Here is a 26,768-nt window from a genome sequence, read left to right as displayed (position 1 = left end):
TTTTTGGAACGTACTGTTTACTATGACCGTAAGGCTACTATGACTGTATATGCGGTCTTGGATCTGTGTGGAGGACGGTTGAACTTCATTAGTAGGAGGGGTGGGAGTGAAGTACATTCAAAAACTCAGGTACAATAAAAATTGAAGTAAAAATAAAATGATGTCTCTGTAGAACATTTTTAATTTCATACTCGGTGCGTGAAAAGACGTGTTCTACGTAAAACATTACAGGGTAATTTTAAATAAGTGTTGGTTAGTATCAGTCACCTGTCCTCTTTCTGCTGGCATGCTAATATTGTATGCATTTAATGTATCACCCGATAAACGTGCTACTTTGAGATATTACTAATCACTAGACAAAACGATTGAGCAAGGGAAAAGTTGCGCATAAATTATTGTTGGTTTTATCTAACACTTATTCTGTTTATCTTGACACCCTAGTTTTGCAAACGTTTAAATGTCGTCTTCGTTTGATAGACATGCAAAAACAGTATATTATTAATTACTCGACAAACCCATAAGGTTTCCGTTTCCACTTTTAATGGCCTCACACCTGTATTCTCTTATCTACTACTACCATTATCTGCTCATTTTTTTAAGTTTACCGACCAGAGGACGTTTACCTAAGTTATCTTTGTTTTCCTATTTTCTTTCATTTGTTTCCTTTTTTACTTAAACTAATACAAACACAACACCCATGCCCGAGGCGGGACTCGAACCCACAACCCTTTGGACCAAGCGGTAGATACAGTCCGTGCCTCTAGCGCTTGTGCCACCCAGCCCGGCACTCGTGGTGAACACATTCGGTGGTTTTAGGTAGACGTTGAAGAATTGCCCATTCCTTTACTTTATGCACTTACATTACTCTTTCATGTACGAGAAGTCGCTTCTCTGCCGAAACGGTACCATAACACGTGAGGGTGGGATAAGAATTAGTGAGTTTTTCGATTGTGCAAGGAAAATGAAATAAATCCCGTTTTACGTAGCTTTAACAGTTTGAACAATGAAATTATTTATACTGTTTGAATTTTTATTTAATTTTAAATATCTCAACTGAACCTAAAAATGCCAGAACACTTAAATAGAACAGAAAGTAAAGGAATGCTTAATTTGGAAAGAAATTAAAATAAAAACAATTTTTTTTTCTAGGAGAAAGATAGCTAATAATTATACATAACATATATACAGTATGATTACATAAACATACGAGTTTATCATTACAAACTTCATTCAGAAAGATTTCATGATTCACTCCATCATATCCATACTGACTGATATCATAGTTATGTTTTATGGCCGTCTAAATGAAATTTTCTAACTTCTCCTGAAATTAAACACCGTGCCCAATTTTCTACCTCAGAAGCAAAAATCACTTCCTAGATAGAATTTAATTGAGACCCTGAGCATCGTTTAGTATCACTCTTGCTAGCCATACTGTAACTGACTCACAGAAACTCTTTTTCTATACAATATTGATTGCATATTTTAGTTCACTTTTTTAAGTGCTTCAATCGTTGTTTGTGGATCACTAACTTTAGCAAGACAAGAAAACAAGCGCCTAGAGTTTAGGCAATCTTGTGAACAATGTAAACTTGTGAAAACATTCGATTCACGCGGTGCAAATGTACATAAATGCTCATCTATGCCATAAGGAATATCACCACTATTACTAGCATTATTATCAGAAAGATCAGCACCAGTATTACTACTGCCAAAATCATCACTACAGTTTGTTTAGTCAGCAGTCCTGGTTGGAACCACATAAGTGACACCAATACGGCATCACTCAGAAAACTCTTGTCACTGTAACGAACTGAGATATTGTTACATTATGTTTCTACAATACAAATGATAACATCCTATCCCCATTATCTCCTGGCTTAGTTGCCTCATGAATGTTGCCTTTATTGGTGTCACTTCTGAGGTTCAAACCTGTCTACGGACAGTTGACTGAAGAACAAAACACAACAACTCCTGAAATACAAGTGACACTTTATGAAGTAAAATTGTAATATCAGAAATATTAAATGAAACTTTCCCAAATAAAATTAATAAATATGAAATGCAATTGATACTTTCAGAAAACCAATTGACTAATATGAAATAAAATAGATACTTCCTGAAATACACCTGGGGATGGTGTAGAATTCACTTACCAGACTTAAGATATAGGCACGTCACTGTAGGTAGGCCTACTGCAATTGAGGGCTTTGCCGGAAGAAAGGCGGATAGACCTATACGCCCTTCTTCGGGAAAACGGTGTAAAATGTAGTGAATAAATTATAGTATCGAAATTTTGTTGTGATTGTACTGTACATACCTGCAGGACAGGGCTACGTGCTTGTGTAACATTTTATTGAGGTGCCTTTTAAAATCTTAGATTGCATGTATCTCAATTCGCCATATTGACGTATACGCCCTTTTTCCGGCAAACCCCTCAATTACACTGGTTAACAGAAATTTTACATCTGTTGTGTGATACATCAATTCATATCAATTTTTGGTTGTAGAATCCGAAACGGCATTCGGAATTGCTGTATCACGTAAGGGTCTTGAGATATTTTTAATTTGATATGCATTTTTTTTAAATATATTACGTTGTTTGTGTTGTCATTTTTTCAGAGATACTGTATAATAAATAAGAACTATGATGATTTTAAACTTTTTATTTGGATCTAGTATACGGTGTAAGAGGGTAGGCTATCTTTACTGGGCAAAAAATAAGGAAATTCTACCTATAATGCGCTCACAAATCTTGAGTTAACCCCTTGGTCCTCTTTCAAAACCATTATTTACGGATTTCTGGGTAACAGAAGAGACGATACATATTTCCATAGCGACTGCTGTGCTAGATGACGACAAGAACTCAAAATTCACATTTACACTTACACATTGATATTTTTCCGAAAACTGAGGTGCTTGTAGTGACGAACAGGGTGAACGTTTTCACCAATACACCCTATCATGGAGAGTCGTTACCAAGGTTACTGGAAGCGCTCAATGATGGGTGATTACTGTTTTTTTTTTTTTTTTTTTTTTTAGAAAGAGACGGATGAGACACTACAAAAGAAAAGCATCGTCATTCCATTTTTCCGTAAGAAATTGATTTTAAAATTGTGTATATTAGCATCTTGGATTAGTTACTGTGAATTATTTTAGTGATTTTGTTCGTTTATAAGAATTTTTTTTATGTTATGAAAAAAAATTTAGTGGTTTCTGAGTGTTATGTTATGTCTGAATGTCTGCCAATATCGTATTACTATCTTTGTATTAGTGCTGTGTATCTAGGAATTTCAGCACAAAATCAAAAGTAATGGCATTTTTAGGACAAGACCCAGTCAGAAGTAAGATAATACACAATAACCAATGCCTCCAACAAGTACAAGATTTCAATTATCTGGGTTGTGAAATATCTTATCAAAATGAAAAAGATGTAAACAAGAAAATTACCAAATTACACAAATTCTAGGAATAATAAACAATACATTAAAAGCTAAATTAGTACAAAAATCTACAAGAATAAAAATATATAATACACTAGCATTACCCTCTCTTTTATACGAAAGTGAGATTTGGACATTAAAGAAAAAAGATATGAACAGAATCAAAGCAACGGAAATGAAATTTTTCAGGACAGCAGGATATACTCTTTTAGACCAATGAAGGCATGAAGAAATTTTAGAACAATTAGAAGTAGAGTCATTAGAAGAAAAAATGAACAGATGCAAATTAAATTGCCTAGATCATGTAAGAAGAATGGAAAATTCAAGAATCCCAAAAATTATGATGCAGTATATACCTAGAGGACATCGTCGACCAGGAAGACCTTTTAGAAGACAGGTCTACAGAGGCCTAATTCGTGAAGGATGATGATGATAATCTAGGAAATGTGACGTTATAGAAAGAAGCTGATTTTTCCACTGAATTACTCCAAAATGAGGTAAATCCACCCATTTACACATCAGATACACCAAAAAAATGTCAGGTAGTTGACTAGTGTTATTATCGTCTCTATCATTTTGTCATCGTAATTATCATAATGATCGACTCCGTGAGTCTTGTTCTGAAGATTGCATCCATTGGGAACAGCCATGGATCATTCTTGTAAGAAATTTTGAAGCCAACCCATAATATTGCTTTAAATTCGTTCTACATTTTAAGCGTAGGCTACTTTTATTAGCAGAATCTTGTTTATTTTTCTAATGATATTTGTTATGAAAACTGTGGAAGGTTACTTCGCTGTTGGTATGTAAGAACGTCTTCTTTCGTTTTCTGTATTGTTATGCTGGTCGGTTCCTGTACGTTTCCAATGTAATCAGTGTCCTGAATTCCACGTCTTTCGTCCCGCATTGCTTTGAACTCTCGTACAAGTAGTAATTTATTTAGAGTTATGGTCGTCTCTCCCGTGCCCATAACTGCCAACACAGAGGACATCCCATTCCGTTGTACTTACGTCCCCTGGGGCGTGGTGGCCCAGCTGAACTCTCCGTCATTGAGCTGTCTCTTACGACATGCTTCAGTAAGCTTATTGTTCGACCACTACATGGAAAATATAGGCTATATCATACATAGAAACGTCCGTTTCACTCTCTTAGAAAATTACAAATCTTATCTACTTTAATACAGTGACATCATTTTATTTTTAGTAACATTTTTAATATTAGCCTGGCTATTCCGTTGGATCAACGCCGTTTCTTACCCCCTTCCACGACTGGAGTTCGATGATACTGGTGTAATATACAAACAAATCGCTTTACTAGGTATAGGAGGGAAGAAAAGTAGTTCATCCATTTAGGTAAACTAGGAAATATCGCGCTTTTGAGTTTGATCATTTTCATTAAGTTTTTGTTTAATCAAAATACAGTACAGTATTAACAATGAGTGTTTTTACTCACGAACTGAGCTGTCCATGTGCAGCGTACATTATAGAGAATGAAGTTAAATTGAAAAATAATTATAATATGGATATTTAAACATTTTTGAAAATGGTGGCCGTTCATTCCGATACAGACTTTAGTTCTAATGTGCATATCAACGCACTATAGACTACTGTACCTAATCCCAATTACCAGTTTCGTCCTTCGTGCTAATAACTCATGTTGAAATAATTCTGTACCTACTCTATAAAAGAGTACCTTACGTACTGTAAATTCAATCTTCACTTCTGTCCGATCTGAAAAAATAAAATTACTCAGACATACTATCTACTGTCCGTCCAAGTGGTTATGTCGTAGGTTCGTATAAAGGGAGGAAATCACATAACAATTAATTACTTAACGAGGCCCTTTTATTTAAGTTATTCTAAACAGTTGTATAATATTACGCATACGTCAAATTCCTAACAGAAATTAATGTTCTCAGAAAAGAGCTAAGACAGCCCAGCCACTAGCTGGCGAATAAAAGCTGGTGGAGATTCAATATTGAAAGCTCTTTCGTCACTGGAAAACGCGAACATATTTTTGGAACGTACTGTTTACTATGACCGTAAGGCTGCTATGACTGTATATGCGGTCTTGGATCTGTGTGGAGGACGGTTGAACTTCATTAGTAGAAGGGGTGGGAGTGAAGTACATTCAAAAACTCAGGTACAATAAAAATTGAAGTAAAAATAAAATGATGTCCCTGTACTATCCGTTCTTTTGTGGTCAAAGTTTATTTTACACGTTGCATTTTGTGCGTGTCCATTTCTCAATTTTTTTTTCGAAGTTAGTGATTGTTTATCAAGGTTTTTATGTAACTGTGTCAGTACTTTCCTGAATTCATATTTTTCGTATGTTTCCTTCGTCCTTTTTCTTTCAACCTGTCACAATCCGACTCTTTGTAGCAACCTCTGATGTTCGAAGGAGGAGGAATCCTATTTGACTTGTATACTTCCGTATGTGGCCGGAGGGAACATAAAATGTAAAGATAAAGTTATCCCTAATATAGATCCGGTGTTTCCGAATTGGCTCCCAGAGTATAAATTCCGAATTTCCGAGTTGGCTCCTGGTTTACATTCGAATTGACTCGGAAACTGCTATTCTGTATCGATCCCAAATGCATAAAATTTTCCTCCCCAGTTTAACAGACTTAGAATTGTCTACATTACATAGGTTTGGATAAAAGTGTTACTTCAGTTGTGCAATGTTTCAGCCATTAGCTTCGTCGTCTTTACATTTTCGGTAAAAACTTAAAACCTCACTTTTTTTTTAAAAAAACTGCACAGTGTAATGTCACGTTCTCTTTTTTCAAGTCCTTGTTTCATTCTGTACTGCTTATTACAGATCAGTTTGATGTACTGTACGTGTTATTTTGGATATAAATTAAAACATCAGTAAAGTGAAAAATGTTGGGATGAGCGGAATAAAATTGAGAATTCAACTTCGAATGGAACTAAACTGGTTGAACGCGTCACAATGAAAGATACCGATGCGTGGATGTACAGTGTGTGACATAACAGCGCCATCTAACTGTAAGTGACCTTTGATAGAAACATTTTACACGCCCCGATGGGAGCCTATTCGAACGCGAATTTCTTTCCTTGGGAGCCAATGCAAAAAAAAAAAAAAAAAAAAAAAAAAGGGGGGGGGCCAATCCGGACATCATATTTTCTTCTCGGAGCCAATTCGGATGCAGTCTACAAATCTTGGAGGCCCACGGGATAGAGGGAGATTAAGACTGTTACCTTTCCACATAATCGGCATTAGTAGCAATAGGGATGTCAGCCTACTTTACTTCGAAGGACAAATGTAACATTTTAAAATTCTTTCTCAGACCGAAAGTTACATTTGTTCGGATCAAATTTCTGCACATTTAAAGGACAAAACTAAAAGTCTTTCAATCATTTATTATCATAACACACAGCTCTCTTAAATTGACTGAGCATATTGGAAATTGAATCAACAGCTTTTCCAAAACATGCTACGAAATATTTCAACGAATAACCCCCTAAAATTAATGACATTACTTACGGTTCATCTTGTGTGTATATATATATATATATATATATGCGTGTGTATATATATATATATATATGTATGTATATATATATATATATATATATATATATATATATATATATATATATATAATTTGAGTAGTTACTGGCAATTTTAGGCCTACTGCTTTCTGTATACGTATGTCATTTTCAGTACTGTAGCTTGATCTTGACTAATATCGGATCATGGTGTTAAACTGGGATTATAAAATATTCGTATGAAAATTATCTTATTGATTATGTAAAAAAATAAATAAATCTCTACACAGATTTTTAACTCTATTACCTTCATGAGAGAACAAGTCCAGATTCACTTTCTTGTCGTGAAAAGTTATCATTGCCGGCTTTCACTATAAAAGGGCTAGATAATGGCTTTTGGTTTTATTTTTATGTACACGAAAGTCACTCTTGAAGAAAAGTGTTGTGTCCATTTTTTAATGTAAGAGTGGGGGGGTGGGGGAATTATTAGACAAAAAAAAATGGGGGGAGTTTTTGCTCGAAGTAGGAAATTATACGACTAAATACTGTATAGGCATTTATTGTTGAAAACATAGTTATTCTGATTGCACATTATGAAATAAACCCACAGCCTTCCTGATTACATCCTTTTCGCTTCATACTCGTGGTTGGAGTTTAAGACCAATGTATTCCGTTTATTCTGATTATTTTTATTACATTTTATTTTAATTGTGCATATTGTATGTACTGTCCTCTTTTCACTCTGAAGTCGATGCTCTCTCAATGAGATTCACCGTCTTTCTTCTTACGTCACTATGGGCCTAGTACTTGCTAGCAGTAAGGCCACATTACGGCGTACGTAAGCATAGGATGCAATATGCGATGTAAGTTATCTTACATTAAGATAAGAAGTTAGATAAACGGAGAGTGAAGCGTTCGTCGGTAGTGAGGAACTGTGATACATTGAAAGCTAGTAGGCCTATGTATTTATTCTAGTTCGGTAAATATTCGAAACCTCTGTGTATAATCTGAAACTCATGAATCAGAGTGTGTTTTGTTTCTCTATTTTCATTCGACATTTTTGCTTTCAAATCCAGTTTTTATGGGAAATAGAGAAATTACTGATTAGACTGAAAAAAGAGTGGTTTTACGCGTATTATACATATTGTGGAAATGAATAGGATACGTTTGAAATTTCTCTTTTCATCAGCGGGCGAACCGCTATTGGTCAGGCCCAATCCATGTCACTCAGATCATTTGACGACTTCGGCTCCACAGTTATTATGCCACTATTAGTCCATTATCGTTGCTATTAATTCACGTACATTCAATGGACCTCATACTTCAAACAGAAATCGTTAAATGAATATAGAGATTTTTATGTGTTACAGTGGTCTTGAACTACACAGGCGACTAAGCGTAGAATATTTTTGTACAAGCATAATTACGTGATCTCATGAATTAATCACATTTAGTGAAGTACGTAGAGCTGCTGTAGCTATAGATCTAAGTTCATTATTGGCACTGCTAAATTTGGGTCACTTGAATTTTCAAAGTTCCTGTTATAACCAGAGCTAGGAAGTTCGTACCAAAGCAGCAGAGTTCAGTTGAGTATAGCGAGGAATACAGATGTCACCCGTACCTCGCCCTGCTGCAGTTCGCTACAGACGATACACAGTATGTTCACATAAACAACGCATAGTAGCATTCTGTGAAGCTGGGTAGAGTCGTCAATAGTTTGAAGAATATTGTTAATTTATGTTAATATTTTAGGTTCTGAACAAAGTGAGCTATTCTGTTATTATTGTATTATTTACGTATTGTGAATATAATGCATGATTTCAAAAAAGTAAACTCATCTGTTATTAAATAATTATGCAAACAGTAGTGAGTAATACGTTTATTTTTTCCCCGATTATTCTTCGTTAAATGTTGACGTCTCGTGCTGCTATGCATTCGGTTGCGTTACAGTCCAAATTCACATCGGAATTACGATACGGACTTCCTAGCTGCCATTAAAATAGAAACTAAACATTTTCTAGAAAACAGTTATGAATTTAATATATCATGTCCCACATACGAGATACATTATTAGGTCCACACCTGTGGAGTCATGGTTACCGCGTTGCCGGTCGGGGCAAGTTACCTGGTTGAGTTTTTTCCGGGGTTTTCCCTCAACCCAATATGAGCAAATGCTTGGTAACTTTCGGTGCTGGACCCCTGACTCATTTCACCGGAATTATCACCTTCGTCTCATTCAAACGCTAAATAACCTAAGATGTTGATAAAGCGTCGTAAAATAATCTACTAAAATACACTATTAGATTCACAAAGTATTTGTTCACCTAATGATAGTAATAAATATTGTATCATATTTTAGATTTGCTCCAGTAACGTCTTGTGACGTAGAACGAATATTATCAGAGTACAAATATTGTTTTTTTTTCTGAACCTAATAGGTGTGTTTCGTTGATAAAATGCAAATGTTCATTGTTATTTGTTATAATGAGACTAGAATCATAATTGTATACTTTGTATGTATGGGTAAATTAGTTTTGTTTGAGTTACAAACTTTATAATTACAAATCATTGTTTTATATATTATTTTCGTGTTCTAAGGCTGTGGACGATGGGAGCACATGTTTGGTTACCACCCGGCTGTACATGTTAGTCGTTCTGCTTCACTGACACCGAGAGACGCTCTATTACTTTTCACTCGGTAGAGATATAGTCCAAGCAGACACAACTTAACAGTTTTGGTACCAACTTTCTAGCTCTAGTTACCGTATTTGCTCGCATACTTTGCGCCACCGCGTATTTTACGCACCCTAATTTTTAAAGGATTATTATGAACTTTAATTTTGCTCCATTTCCTTTCCGCACACATTTTACGTAATTTTTTTTCATTGTAGTATGAATTTTCCTTCCCTAAATTCCATTGCCAATACTTGCATTGCACGGCATTGTTCATTCAACTCAACTATCTGTTTCACAAAGAAACGTTAAATAACGTTACTTCAACACTGATGCTTGTTCTTGTAAATTACCCCTACGGGCAGTCAGTGACTGTGACAAGTTTTACTGTTTAATAGGTATGGTGCAGTTGTCACCGTAACATGAAGAATCCATCGATCAACCACCTTTAGGCCTATAAACTCGTACAACGTACTCAATTGAGAATGCTACGTCTGTTATGTACTTTGCATTCATTATGATTGTCCTGTACCCTTGTAATTAATATTTTAAATTAAAGAATACCAGTATTATTATGTGACAAAAGTACTGTATTCTTAATTACTATATACTTGAATAAAACTCAGATAAAGAAGCCTAGTTTTAAAAATTCGCATATTTTACGCACCCCAATTTTTCAAACAGACAAAATAGATTAAAAATGCGCAAATTACACGAGCAAATACGGTATAACATACTGCGCATGCTCAGTAAGCGTGTTTGCGGTGAGGAGTTAATCATTTTGATGTGGATTGGGATGAGGAAACTTTATAGCGAAAATCAGTGATGCAGATTTTTGGTTGCTATTGGTCGACTCAGGAGAGTTACAAATTCTAGCATGATATACTGTTATTGTGAACGGTATCGAGTTGATCTTGTAATGCAAGCTGTGCACGGACGTGGGTTCTAATCCCGTTTGGACTGATTATCTGATTTGGTTTGTCTCGAACTTTCCCCAAACTGTAAGACGAATGCGAGGTAATCGCATGGGGAATCCTCGAACTTACCTCTCCGAACTATTTTCAGTTTCATGCACGCTATATAACTGTGCTTAATGCAAAATACTGAGGATAAGTGGCTGAAAAGCATAGTGCGGTCCAGGTACTCGTATGTGGTTCATATCCGTTACTCCGATTCGTACGAGTTTTGATGCAAGAGACATTTCCCTCTCCTATCCATCCGAAGGGACTTTGTGCTCTTGTGTAAAGTGATTCGTATGAAATTGACGCAAGAAACATTTGCCCCTCCCCCAGTTGACATTGTGGTCTTGTTTGCTTAGCGCCAGTGCAGTATTGTGTGCGCCTTCCTGGGCAGCAGATATTAGTGACTTTGAAGGACGTATTTTTCTGTATAAAGAGAGAAAACAAAATATTACCCAATACCGGTTGCTCTGGGCAACAGCGTTTTCTGTATTTACTCTACCTACATTGAGACACAAGATACGAGGACAGAGAAAATTCTGTTATTTAGTATCCTCACGCATGGCAGCACAGATATCAAATGCGATATTGGTTCGTTTTGTAATCTCAGTGATATGCGTATTAGCTAGGCTAATACTCTTCCTGTTTATTTCTTTAGGATTTATGAACCTGGAATTTTATACTTTTATTCCATCACTCTCTTATCTGCGTTCGATACACCGCACCGTGGTTAGGAGAGGTCAACGATACAACATTGGCACGTATTTTATCTATGTCGCTTTCGGTGGCATAGTGATTAAAACTTATTTCCCCATCGATCCGTGTATCGGGCGTTCTATCGCGGTCGAGGAATTTTTAGGCGGAACGAATTTTAAGTAGATCTACGGCTTACAGAGGATGAAGACGTTAAGCTGCTCAGACTTCCTGTATAATATGAAAGGTCAATCTATTCATGAATAAAGTAAATAAATGTAAAATTCTCTGTCCAAACCCCGAGGTGTCGCATCAGGAGGACTGCGGCTCAGGACCTCACATCTGACGGGTTCCGTGCCTCCTGAAGTGTGTTATGAAAGAAGAATAGTCAGAAAAAAAAATTGAAAACAAATTTTGAAAATCTTTGAATGTGAAAACACTAAGGGCAGTATTCATAGACATTCTTAGCGCGGGCTTCCGGTGGATGATCAGCGAACTAACGTTTTTCGTACTCATAAACCAGTGTTAGCGACATGATATGGTATGACTCCTGTACACGTAACTAGTCGATAGTCGGGGCTAGTTTAGCACGCTCGTAGCGCGGGGTAGCGAAAGTATATGAATAGCACCCCAAGAGGTTGCTGAATTTGATTTTTTTTTCCGAGTTTTACAATCTGAGCTAAATTTTATAATTTTATTGAACACATGTATGGAAAACATTGAGTATCTACTTTAAACAATAAATCAGACAGGACTCATGCTGCTTTGAAAGGTCTCGTTACGATCAAAGAGCTGTGAGTAGTACCTGTAGAATTAGAATTCCCTATTATTTCGAATTTTTATAGTTGTTGCAGGTCTAACATAACAGGTGTTTCGAAGAATAACGGAAGTCAATGCTAATTGCTTCTTTAATACAGGAGTATATAGTAGTCTTACATACGAGAAGTTATGTTGGGTAGAGTTCGGGTGAAAAAATGTCTATCTGATGTGTTTTTGAAAGAAAAATAAAAACAGAAAAGGAAAATGGAAGTTCAAGTGGATCACCTATAGAGTATTCGGGGTTTAGAAAATACCATTGGGTATATAGGCGTCATCTTAGCGCACATCCTCCTCTTTCTTATATAACTAAAATAACTTATTTACTTATTTTAACGTACATGAAGTAGCAGATGCTATAATTAAGCATTGTTTCAAATATAAACGCTTTATATTGCGTATAAATATACTTATACAGAATGTCTCAGGAGGAATGTAAAATAATTCAGGATAATGTAGTTCAGGTTACGTTTTAGAGCATTGTGATTTGATACATTATTGAAAATGAAACAAACGTCGTCTGTATTTAACAGCTGCCAATGCATTGCCATCACAAAATTCGTAAAAAATAAAGCATATCTGCATATTCACTATAGGAATATACAAATTAAATGTCAAGTGAACGTGTATTCAGTTGTGTTGTTACGCAGGGGTTGCGGAGCTCAGATGCTGCCGTGTGCAAAGGATCTGGCTTAACACGTCAAGTATAGTACACGGAACCACAGGACGTTCCAGTATTTCTCCCTTTAATTTCTCCCCAACTGTTAGTCTTCGGACAGGAATATCGATGCAGGTTAACCCAAACTACATTATCCTGAAGTATTTTACATTATCTCATGAGACTTCTGTATATTTCTCTATTTGTATTTTCAACAACCGAGTAAATGGAATAGATTTAACGTCTGTAAGAAATATTAAAAACGAACGTGAGTGTTGCTACAGGAGTTAATAAAAACCTACCCCCGAACAATTATGTGATTGGACTGAAAATTTTGCGCAAAGAGAACGGTATAGTTTTAACTCTTAGACTATTTCAGAAATCGTGAGTGAATTCAACATTATAGAAAGCAGAAGAAGATATTTTAAGGGTGATTGTAATTACTAAAAGTCATGCTGTTGGGTAATTTATTAGTTCAGTAATAAGCTATAACTTTTCTCTCGTTTAAAACGACAGTCTTGTTTGTGTAAGGATAGTCTACTCTTGTCGGTTTTAACTAGGAAAGATGCATGAATCGAAAATGCGCATGAAACGATCCGAGACTAGCGGAGAAGAGACGTTGACTTGCAAATAATCGGCACGTTATACCAGTAATATTTGTTCCGATGAACTGTTAGAACTCGTTTGAAGTTGCCGTAGTGATAGGTTATTTATTTTCAGGTCATTTTATTATAAGTATACGGTAGTGTCTCTGTAAGGTTTTGATGAACGTGAAAATGTCAGTATTAGCCTAGGGGTTAATTAGATGTGACAGTTTCTCTTTTTGTGTTATGAAAAAAAAAGTGTGACGCGCCCTATTTTGGAGACATATGGCAGTGAGGTGGAAAAAGTTCCCTTCATCATCTCTCTTGACAGGAGGAGAGCGACAACGCACGCGCCACTCCAAGGGAAAGCGCTCCTAGTAATTATTTAGCGAGAGGACAAGTTTTTATCAATTAGAGAGGATGGTTGATTTGAAAAATATCAACCAGCGAGACAACTCCATCACAAAGAGATGAAAATTAATTTCGTAACAGATTTTTCTTTTAAGATTTGTTATGGACAGATCAGTTGTAGGTACCAACTATTTAGTTTCCCTTACAATAATAATAATAATAATAATAATAATAATAATAATAATAATAATAATAATAATAATAATAATAATAATAATAATAATAATCCGTGGCGCTACAGCCCGTGAAGGGCCTAGACCGACCAGCCGGCTGCTGGCCTCACGGCCACATGCCGAAGCAGAGGTGGACGATCATACAACCAGAATGGAGGTATCGTGTGGTTAGCACGATGATCCCCCCAGCCGTTATAGCTGGTTTTCGCAACCGGATTTCGCTACCTATCATAGCTCCCCAAGTGCATCACGATGCTGGGTGGGCACCGGTCCCATACACTGGCCGAAATTTCATGAGAAAATTTCTTCCCCCATGAGGACTCGAACCAGCGCGCATTCCGTAACGCGAGTCCTAGGCAGGATGTCTTAGACCGCGAAGCCACGGCGCGGGACCGCTTACCATTATAATTCTATAAATATTCCATAACCACCATGTGTTTTCCATGACCGCGGTTCGTTTCGTCATATGTGGATAGCTACTCTTACTGAATGAGGTGATAAGAAATTGTCATCTCACTTTTAATAGAATTACAGTCTGTGTTAATTGAGTTTTTCAAGAAAATCTTTCAAAATTGTCGCCTCGAAGTCCGTTGATAAATCGTACTCAGCTAAGTGATGTAGTGGAAAAGTTAAATGAAAAGTTAGCTATCAGTTAAATTTGTAAGACACAAGGAACAGCTTCCGAAGATAACGTAAAGTCTCCGTCTGAGTGAATATCCTTTTGTCAAAATGTTGTAGCGGACGTACTGTACAGTAGTGGCAAAGAAAAAACCGGACCGACCCTTGTAGCTGATTTCAGAGCCTTGTTCACTCCAGAGCACGATAGACTGGTAACTAAGACTTTCGTGGTTCGAATCCTGCCTGGGAAGGAAATTTTTTTTGTTCCTTATTCAAATTTATTCCCAATACTTTTCGAGTGCAGCGATATTTTACCACTTAATTAACTTATTATTCCCAGAACATGACTTTTACCAGCAATCGAAAAGTATTGGGAATAAATTTGAATAAGGAACAATAAAACGTTTCCTTCCCAGGCAGGATTCGAACCACGAAAGTCTTAGTTACCAGTCTATCGTGCTATGGAGTGAACAAGGCTCTGAAATCAGCTACAAGTGTCGGTCCGGTTTTTTTTGCCACTACTGTACATAACATTGCTGTTCGTAATTCTGTAATTCTTTTCAATAGGTCTGTAGGACAGACAAAGTTTCTCTTCTGCCATATTTATCATAAAGAAATTTCAGAGAGACAATTATTTAATGCACACTGAAAATGATTTGTTGTAGAATACTTTTGACTCTTAATTCCACACTAACATAATATGTGAGCTAATATTATGAAATAAAATAATATTTTAAAATGAAGTTAATGCTGCATATCATATTCAGTTTTTGTGCATTTATGTCTTGTCATATTAGAATTAATGGCCTACTGTCCTTTATAATATTGTACTACAATACTGTTGTACAAGTTATCTTTCAGAATTATCTTTGACGAATCTTATTTTGAGGTCGTTTAGAGATAAAGAAAATCATGTGAAAACGTGTCTCGTTTTAATAATTTGGGTGCTACAGGATTTTTACTGTTACAAAAATACGGCGTGTTATCCTTGGATCAAAAAGGGAAACAAAATTCCTGCACAGATATTATTCTTCTTCAAACCAAAAGTGAATTCTTATAGGCTCTAGTACGGAATAAATACTTTTCAAATTGTATAAATGTATCGCTTTTTCTTGTTATTTGATGACGTTCTATAAGCTGTAAGGTGCTTGTGTCATGCTATCACCACGCCACTGAGTATAACGTAGATCCTTTTTATCATCTTGACTTAGATTTACGAAAACTGAACTTCGAACAGGGAACGCTTTGGCCCATTGTGCGTCCTATATGTGCGATGATTGTTTTAAGTCCGATAGATGACCCGGTTGACATTCATGAATCCGATACTGACAAGTGGGTCATCCTGTCTGAACCTTGATAGAGCCAGTCCCATCCTTGGACGAGTAGCCAGGATCTGAAGTTCTAACTGCAGCCTATTTTTACTATTGCAGATGATAGATGAAGTGAAGGGAGCGGAGTGTGTTGGTGGAATATTGAGGGAAACGGAAGTAGGCCTATCTGAGAATAACCAACCCTCTGCAATATCTGCTTTGTCTGCCACAAATTCCATCACGACACTTGAAACACAAACTGGATAACTAAAGACTGACAACAGAAAACATGATATTCGAGTGAAATCTATACCACGTTGTAGGATTTGGAGAATAGACTCAAATGTGTGTAGGTTAGTAGCAGAATTTAACAGAATTTAACTTTTTTTTTTTTTAAGGGAATGACTTTGAATTTGTGTTTAACTATGTTGTTAACTTCCATCAATGAATCCCATATGCCAGAAGCCGACTGGATAACGATTGTAGACTGGTATACATTAAACGCATTTTTCGCATACAAACGAACGGGATTCATAACTTGAAACATGGGACATGTCATTCTCGGTGGTCTGGCGAATATCACACGAGCCGTTGGTTTCTAGATTCGCATGCTTATATCCGGCCGGGGGCGATGAAATTTAAAGGGCGATAAAGTCCTTAGCAGATCTTCCTGCGGGAGGGAAGTAAAGCTGCTCTTCGCATGTCATAGATTTACGACGCATACAGTGCTGTCCGCAAAATTTGTCGGCGATTCCTCGTCCGCCTTGAATTTTGTCGCCTAATAATCTCTGCATTTGAGAGCGTCGTTAAATGAAACACGATTGTTACTACTAAAAGCGAGAATTACAATCGTAGCTTCCACTCAACATTAAAGCTAGAGAACTCAGTCGTTATCTGGCGGCGAGCTGTAAGTTAAAAACAATAGCAAAAATTTCATTATTAACTGGCTAGCTGCAGCCGTGGAAAAATTCATCTCAATTCTTTCACAAGATAAATTTTACGATATAGATGTGGCTATATGTGTAGGTAGTATTGTTTTTTTTTGTCGGCGTTTTATTGGGTGGCTGTAGTTTACCGTCGTATCCATGCATCGTGCACAGGTTTGTCGAATGCGGTATTCCGTCGGACGGTGTACAGGCCTGACGCAGGTAGATGTTAGGATAACAGAAGAAAAGTGATGAGGAAGAGGTAATGACGGTTGGAAAGGAGTCGGGTCGTAATTTTTTTAATTGGTACTATCTCAGAATTCGGCTCGACGGACTTGGTGAGACTACGAAAAACAGAAGTCACGATAGCCGGTCTCTGGGATCGAACCTTGCAGCTCACTAATAAAAGGAAGAAATGATAACCATTACAATACCGTGCTCGGTTTTTGTTCTTATTCTTTAGTATGATTATGATGATGATGATTATTATTAGGCCTATTATTATTATTATTATTATTATTATTATTATTATTATTATTATTATTATTATTATTATTACCGGCGTAGCTCAGTCGGCTAAGGCGCTTGCCTGCCGATCCGGAGTTGAGCTCGGGCGCGGTTTCGATTCCCGTTTGTATTGATTATACCTGGTTGGGTTTTTTCCCCGACGTTTTCCCGAACCGTAAGACACATATCAGGTAATCTGTGACGAATCTTCGGCCTCATTTCGTCAAATATCATCTCGCTATTACCAATTCCATCGACGCTAAATGACCTCGTAGTTGATACAGCGCCGTTAAATAATCAAGTAAAAATATTATTGTTTTTTTAATTGGCAAACGAAAAAATAGTCTTCATTCCTTTCATAAATCTTACTATGTGGATCTTTAGACATATTCTGTAAAAATATTAAACTGGATATAAAATTACTTAATTTAAATATACATATTTATGTGTATAATAGAGACAACATGTCGAGAGAATGGCTAAAGAGAAGTTATCCTATTTAATTTTGAAATACTTTCCAACTGGAAGTCCACACCTGTGGAGAAACGGCCAGATGGTCCGGGTTCGATTCCCTGTCGGGGCAAGTTACCTGGTTGCGGTTTTTTCCGGGGTTTTCCCTCAACCCAATATGAGCAAATGCTGGGTAACTTTCGGTGCTGGATCCCGGACTCATTTCACCGGCATTATCACCTTTATCTCATTCAGACGCTAAATAACCAAAGATGTTGATAAAGCGTCGTAAAATAATCTACTAAAAAATCCAACTGGAAGAAGGAGCCGAGGTCGCCCTGGTAGAAGAATACTGGATGGACAGTGGGTCCAGAACAGACCACTAGGCCTAGATACTTGACTATTTTGTGATTATGATAATGATGATGATGATGAATTCTGGCATACTTCGCTGTAAACACGGTTGAGTTGATCCCCTTCAACCTTGACATGTCTGTATAACACGACCCTATGAGTGATAATCCCGTAATTCCTTCCCTTAGGTGGATGTTGGAATGAAGCGTTATATCTTCAACTGTCAAGCAAGATAAAATGAACAGCATGCCCGTAACCCGTGTTTGGTAGAACTTTGTGACACGAGCAAATACTAGGTTAGAAACTGTTCTTCAAGCATCAGTCTCGAAAATTAATTTACTGTAGCTATTCATCTACGTTCTAAGTTTGAAATACATTAGCTTGTCCCTGACTAACCGCTATAGTAGCGTTAAATACATTTTATAACCGAATGTAATGCGAGCTATTGCCGCTTATAGTTATTTTCTGAAGTCTTAATAATATTTTATTTTTTGCTACATGTATAGACCTAATGTTGACTGAAATATACTGTATGTGGCAAGTGTATTTTAGATTGGCATACTATTATAGTTGCCTTCTAGGCAGAAGAACTATGATGAGATTCACTTTTAAAGTAGGAAAGAAAACTCTGTGGTAATTTCGAGAACTGCTGTGCTATGTTGAAGTTATTGATTGACGTGCTCTATATGTTTTTAGATATGCTAGAAGCGGGTTATACTTTTCTAAATAATGGTTCCTTGTGCTTACCTACCTACTTCGGGATGGAACTTTGTTGTGTGTCTGTTCATAAATTTTATCGACGTACTAAGTCTTTAGAATAGCTCCGATCCAACTTTGAGTTTATAATATAATTATAAGAGAAGAGTTGAGACAGTGGAACCACACATGGCCTGACTTCATGCATAATCCAGTAAGCACTCACAATGGCTTTGCTTCTAGTAAATACGAGATAATAGGTTTCCTATATTCGTCAATGATGTAGCATAAAAATAAATATTATGCATAATATATGTAATAAATTATATTATACAATGATATTATATAATAAGAATTATTTACCAATTTGTTTTTATGTAATATAATATCTACGGTTTTACTTCTCATAGCTCATTTGTTTTTCCATTTTCTAGTCATTCAATGCTCTATCAGAACATTATATACAATATTTTATGCTCGACCATGCCGAAATGTAGTAATTATACACCTGGTAGCAGTCCTTTAATGCATGCCATTAAAGTACACATACTCATTAAAGTTCAGGTTTTCGATTATTCTCGGATATGCAATCGAAAGACAACTAGCAAAACGTCACGCAGGCTGGAAATCCAATACTGTCGCAGAAGGTTATGTTCTGTTACTATAATTAGTGTTAATTGTAAATAATATTCAAATAAATTCAATTTGTCATCTCATTTTTCAATGTCGAATTCAATTTCAAGGTTATATCAAGTTTAATGAGATTACATCAAGGTCGTCGACATTCGTTTCGGGGAAAAAATCAATACTTTCACTAGATTGCACAAGGTCAGTTCCCTTCCCATTCACATAAGATAACGTGAAAGTTATGAATAATTTCAAGTTAGAAATATGGTCGAGCATAAAAAGTCGTATGAAACTTGTCTATAATGGTAATTAAGACGCTCGTATGAAAATTATGAAACTCGCTTGCGCTCTTTTCATAAACATCCTCGCGTGTTAATTACTATCATTATAGGCTCGTTGCATAATATACTATTAATTGATGATGTGGCGCGATAAAGATTTCATAGTTTTTATGCAACATATAGACTACAATTGTATTAGAGAAAAAAGAATTTCGGAATACGTATAAGAACTTTCTTCTGCTACATTTTAACACAAGAAAGTTCTTATCATACATATTCCGAACAATGTTAAAAGTTGTGTAATCAAGATGAAAAAAAGAATTATTTATTATTTCATCAACCCAGTTATTACAGTATTATTTATGTGTGATTAGATTTATATATCGATAAATTAGTGGAGATCATGAGAACTCGTTCCGTCCAATCAGAAAGAGACCATCCAAAAATGTCTCGACTCTCATAGGGTATAGAGACTTCAGTCTAACATAGTGATCCTTTCACATTCAGAGACACCTGTTACGACCGATAATTTTGCTGAGAGCCCCTCATTCAGGAAGACTTTTTTTTTACATGCAACAGTTTTTCGACGTGGCACTCCCAATTTTTCTTTCTATCAGCAGCGGTATGATTTGAACCCATGGACGACATGGGATCCAATGCGGATTATGATTACCTTTTGATCACCGAAGTCAACAGGTTAAACTTGAGATTCTGAAAGATTTTCGACTTCAATTAATTCAGTGGTAGACTTTCCCTGTGGTCTGAGGGGACGGTATCAGATTCTCTCCCGTCCGAGGATACCTGTTGCATCTAAACCTTTTACCTTAAATATTTAGATATGTCGTAAATTTAACTTAAAAATAAAGAAGTTAATCTTGTTTTCAGTCGTATTGTTTGTAGATCGGCGAAAATATATCGCCTCTTTCGTACAGATAAGGTTATGTATACTTTAAAAACATATCACAGATTACACTGTTATTTTATTTAGTCTTTTAACTTTAATTGTAGTTGATATGGTGGAAAAATATACGTTACAGTAGCGGTCGTCAGCGCAGAGCACCTTGGGGCTAGCGTTTCTTACCCGCGGAAAACACAGTGCACCATGGTGCACTCGTAGCTGCTAGCGGGTATGCTCTCTATCTCTTTTTTGTTCTTAACTTGTATGATAAATTGTCTTAACTTTCATTAATCAGGTAATCTTTTCGTACTTTAATTTTTATTGTAATTGTAATTGTAAATTTAATACTTACTTACTTACTGGCTTTTAAGGAACCCAGAGGTTCATTGCCGCCCTCACATAAGCCCGCCATTGGTCCCTATCCTGAGCAAGATTAATCCAGTCTCTATCATCATATCTCACCTCCCTCAAATCCATTTTAATATTATCTTCCCATCTACGTCTCGGCCTCCCTAAAGGTCTTTTTCCCTCCGGCCTCCCAACTAACACTCTATATGCATTTCTGGATTCGCCCATACGTGCTACATGCCCTGCCCATCTCAAACGTCTGGATTTAATGTTCCTAATTATGTCAGGTGAAGAATACAATGCGTGCAGTTCTGCGTTGTGTAACTTTCTCCATTCTCCTGTAACTTCATCCCTCTTAGCCCCAAATATTTTCCTAAGCACCTTATTCTCAAACACCCTTAACCTATGTTCCTCTCTCAAAGTAAGAGTCCAAGTTTCACAGCCATAAAGAACAACCGGTATTATAACTGTTTTATAAATTCTAACTTTCAGATTTTTTGACAGCAGACTGGATGATAAAAGTTTCTCAACCGAATAATAACAGGCATTTCCCATATTTATTCTGTGTTTAATTTCTTCCCGAGTATCATTTATATTTGTTACTGTTGCTCCCAGATATTTGAATTTCTCCACTTCTTCAAAACATAAATTTCCAATTTTTATATTTCCATTTCATACAATATTCTCGTCACGAGACATAATCATATACTTCGTCTTTTCGGGATTTACTTCCAAACCTATCGCTTTACTTGCTTCAAGTAAAATTTCCGTGTTTTCCCTAATCGTTTGTGGATTTTCTCCTAACATATTCACGTCATCCGCATTGACAAGCAGCTGATGTAACCAGTTCAGTTCCAAACCCTCTCTGTTATCTTGGACTTTCCTATTGGCATACTCTAGAGCAAAGTTAAAATTGTAAATTTAATATTAATTGTAATTTTATTCTTCATATTATAGTTGTAATCCCCTGGTAGAGGGGCAGAGAAGGCCTGATGGCCTTATCTCTACCAGGTTAAATAAATAAATACTACTGCTACTACTACTTTTCCTGCTGCACGACGGGGCACACGGGACGGCACCGCTTAACCTCTGCACATTTCAGCGAGTGCTGACGACCACTGCGTTACAGTATTAATACGTCTAATAGTGTGAAGCAAAAGCATACACTGTATTATATATAATACACAGTACTCCACATTTGAAGGTTATTTCTTATAGGCCTACAGTACGCTTACTAGCAGCTGTATCACGCCACCGTGTGATGATCAGTATATCAGCTGGTGTAGTAGTAGTAAGGTATCACAGGTGAATAACGCGAAATCAGTTGTCACCTCTCATTCACCCTTCGCTCGTTTCACTGTTCTGGGGATAGCGCGTAGTTGGAATAAAAGGTACGAAAACAAAGAATAACGTTCATTTAGCACTCTCTGGGCGCTACGAACACAAAACAAGCGAACTGAGGGTGTGTAAAGCAGATTCCTCCACCTAATGCATTCGTTAAAGAGCATTCACCCTTATTTGTTGCCTTGATGGGGTGTGAGAACAAGACTGTAGCTATCTCATTGGCGTGCGTAGACAGGCATTCCGAACTAGACGCAATTACATTTGAGATAATTTGATGATATATTTTTAAGAATAAAGTGGATGTCATGGTCCAAAAACATGGTGTGTATTTTTACTCTTCCGTTTCGATTAATCAAAGTTGGGTTAAGCGGGTTTTATTGTACTGCTACTCCTCCTACTACTACTACTATTACTGCTACTAATAATAATAGCAAAAAAAATAATAATAGTAATAATAATGTCTGACGGTAAGTGCAAAACAATATCGTAGGTAATTTCGAGGGAAAAATTGTTCCGGGGCCGGGTATCGAACCCCTGGACCTTTGGTTAAATGTACCAACGCTCTCCCACTGAGCTACCCGGGAACTCTACCCGACACCGATCCAATTTTTCCCTCTATATCCACAGACCTCAAAGTGGGCTGACAAGTCAAGCAACCAACATTTGAGTGCACACTAACTCTGTGTGACTTTAAATTGTGGTTTTCTGTTACGTACAGTGACGTGTATTATGCAAATTAAGCTTTCAGGAATAACTCCCTGTAAAGTTAATTTGAATAATTTCGAGGGAAAAATTGTTCCGGGACCGGGTATCGAACCCGGGACCTTTGGTTAAACGTACCAACGCTCTCCCACTGAGCTACCCGGGAACTCTACCCGACACCGATCCAATTTTTCCCTCTATATCCACAGACGTCAAAGTGGGCTAACAGCAGTCAAGCAACCAACATTTGAGTGCACTCCCGGGTAGCTCAGTGGGAGAGCGTTGGTACGTTTAACCAAAGGTCCCGGATTCGATACCCGGCCCCGGAACAATTTTTCCCTCGAAATTATTCAAATTAACTTTACAGGGAGTTATTCCTGAAAGCTTAATTTGCACAACATCGTAGGTAATATACCATATGGGAGTTTCCCCAGCCTAACTGTTTGATTGCAAACATTTAAATGTAATTCAAATCAGACAGGCTAGCTGTTTGTAACGATCCCACAGTAGATGGCGAAGAGAGTTCCACCCTTCGAAACGTTGTGTTATAATTTTGAGAATTAGCAATGGAAAAAAACCGAAACTGCTCAACCATTAAATGTAATAATTTTGTGCGAGATCGTGCGTATTTGCTTGGTTTCCGCACAAAACCAATCCGCGGAAAGTGTGAAATTCCACATTCAGTATTCCCAACCTAACACACATAACAATTTCCCTCTTCTTACCGCTTAAGTGACATATTGATTTTACTGCTTTAGGCTTTTAACATATTATTTTTAGAGACGTTCAATATAGTAATAATTATAAATTGGAAACTTGCCACTTCAATTTGACCTAAATTGCACTGTTAATTATTGTTTTTAAATATTTGCAAAAATTAAGTAAACTCTGCAACTCCACTAAAGTTACTGCATTCGATTAAGGAAGCCGTGAAAAAATCAACAAGATTCCAATGCCGATGTTATTACTGCAATATGTTATATAAATAATATTGTTAAAATATTAAAATGAAAAATAAATCATTACATAACCTTACCGTTTGTTTTAAGTTCGCATTTATAGACTGGGGGAAAAAAAAGACAGACGTATATCACGGCCTGCTGGAGTATAGTAAACACAGAAAACATTTTAAAACAACAGTGTTGAAGATAGATATTTTTGTTTTCCAAATTTGCCGTCATTAAACAGAAACCAAGATGGAGATTTCATTGCAACTAATTAGAAATTCCTCTTTCAGGTATGTAATAAACGATCTTCGCACAAAATAATGTACGATACACGAGCGGTATGTTTTCTTTCAATTCTCGGAAATTAAAAAAGGTCAACTACGTTTCGCTTTTTCAAAGTTTTCCTCGAACATGAAAACTTCAACATACCGCTCTTGTAACGCATATTACTATTAATGTAACTCATAAAATCTATAGAACGGAATTCGGGGTATGGATTTTTATGAATTCAATTTAGCTAGTGTCCTTAAATACCTTCCTCTGCTCAGTTTATAATAACGCTTTAGAAACTATCCGAGATACATGGAAATGGACACTGGAAATTACGTTGATTTGTATTGTGTCATGCTTCTCTAGTAGCGGAATGGAAGTTCGCATAATGCTTACCAATCCGCGAGCTGGGATTCCATCACCGGCACTGCCTGGGATCATATTTGAGGTGGAAAAGATCAGATGATGAAGGTTTATTTCCCCCAGGGTTCTCCCTTCTCCATGAAATTCAGAAATGTCATCCCGTCAACATACCATTACACATTTTCATATTCCTTCATTTCGTATACAGCATTTTTCACGTCGCTGTAGCCTAGGTTAATGCCTTTATAGAGTTCTGGTTTATATTAATTACTAATGAAGGTATATGTAATAAAAACTCGGCATTTGAGGAACTCTAAATAGCAGTTCATAATTTTACGATGTGCTGTGAATTGGACTGCATTTGGCAACGCTGATTTAATCCTAAGCTCCCTTGGTTGAATAATCGCCAGCTTAGGGGGGAATGGCACCAGTACTACAATTCTGTTTTGCGACACCGCTGTACGTAAACCTCTCCCACAAAGAGAAATGTTTATTTTTCAAGCAGGAACATTTATTTTTGTGCGTATAAATGTTTAACCAATGTGCCAGATGATTTCGCAAACGAGAGCTTTGCTTTGCCCAAAATTCAGACAGTATGAAGTTTTAGTCGTGCCCGTAACAGCTTACGTCAGTAGGAATTACCGGATATTAATAAGACTTTGATGTTAATTCTGAAGTAATTTAAACTCGTTTACAATTTGTAGAATTAAACTACATTATATATTGCAGATAAATGCATATTTGTCCGTTTTATCTTTCACTTCATATTTAAGAAACGTTAATAGAAAGAGTTTTTTTTTTTGCCATCTTCTATGTTTGATTTTGAAATATAGGCCTACTAGCCGTGTGTTTTATAGCCTATTTAGGAAATGTATCAAATTAATAGACTACACACAACTACACACACTATTTGAATTTGTATTGCTATGATCATCATCATCATCATCCTCATCACCATCACCATCACCATCACCACCACCACCACCACCACCATCACCACCACCATCACCACCACCATCATCTTCATCATCATCATCATCATCATCACCATCAAGTGTTAGACCCAGTGGATCTGTTACGGTCTCTTGCCAGCGTTTCCTAGGTCCTCCTAAATTTCTTCGACCTCTTGCGACATACGATAAAATCTGCCTGGGCCATCTGGAGCGATCCATCCTCTTGACATGTGTTTGCCACTGAAGTCTGTATTGCTGCAGATATTGGACAGTAGAGTCAATTTTTAATTCCTTCAGAATATCTACGTTCCGTTGATGGCGGAGAAGAGAGTATCCAGCAGTTTTTCGCATGAATCTCATTTCGGCAATTGTTAGCCGTCTTTCGTCGCATTTTCTTAGTGTCCATGCTTCACTGCCATAAGCCAAAACTTGTCGTGCGAGAGTTTTGTAGATTTTCAGCCTTGTATGTCTTTGTAGCCTACTTGAGAAGGTTTGAATACACTGTTGACGGTTCCAGCAATTTTTAGAAATTTTGAGATTTTGTTGTCTATATCATCATCAGTGATGTATGATAGATTATAGTTGAATGAATTCACACGTTCTATTAATGTGCCATTTATAATGATTTTGGATCGAACTCGGTCTTTTCCTAAAAAGGCCATGTTTTTTTGTTTTTTTTTCGGTTATTATTATTATTATTATTATTATTATTATTATTATTGAGCACGTTGTTGTTAGCACACCTGCCTTGTGTTTGGGACATCCAGGATTTGATCCAAGTATCGGGTTTTTCGTGGTTTTCCAAGTGCTTTCTGGAAAATACTGTGGTTGTACCAGTTACTGTTTAGTCCAGTCCTTATCAATTCTCACGCTTCCACATGTCATTCGTCATCTTCCGTGACAGACTAGACTGCCCGGCGATAAGCAGTGCATTAAGTGTTCGAAGACTTTGACCTACAGTATGAAGACAAAAGAGGTAGATGAGAGAGAACACCGATGAAACCTTGGAAACGCCGGGTAGAATTCATCATCATATCATCATCGTTGCCATCATCGTCATCATAGTAATCATCGTCTTCATCATTATCATCGTCACCGTCATCATTGTCATCAACATTGTCTTCATTGCCATTGTCATCACAGTCATCTTCCTCGTCATAATCGCCGTCGTCTTAATCATCATCGTGGTCATCATTATCATCATCGTCGTTGTCATTATTGTTGCCATAATCATTGTCGGCGTCATCATTGT

The 26,768-nt window shown here is 36.8% G+C and overlaps 2 protein-coding genes across 9 annotated transcripts in view; one reads left to right on the top strand and one right to left on the bottom strand.

Annotated features, from left to right (window-relative positions):
* fry (Protein furry) overlaps positions 1 to 26,768 on the top strand; it is a 719,047-nt gene that overhangs the window by 329,385 nt on the left and 362,894 nt on the right. The gene's annotated exons all lie outside the window — the stretch shown is intronic.
* CNMaR (CNMamide Receptor) overlaps positions 1 to 26,768 on the bottom strand; it is a 97,935-nt gene that overhangs the window by 48,193 nt on the left and 22,974 nt on the right. The window lies entirely within an intron of this gene.

The sequence above is a fragment of the Periplaneta americana genome, chromosome 16 (assembly GCF_040183065.1).
Source record: "Periplaneta americana isolate PAMFEO1 chromosome 16, P.americana_PAMFEO1_priV1, whole genome shotgun sequence".
Lineage (NCBI taxonomy): Eukaryota > Metazoa > Arthropoda > Insecta > Blattodea > Blattidae > Periplaneta > Periplaneta americana.
The sequence above is the reverse complement of the archived record's forward strand: the minus strand, read 5'-3'. Positions and strand labels throughout refer to the sequence as shown.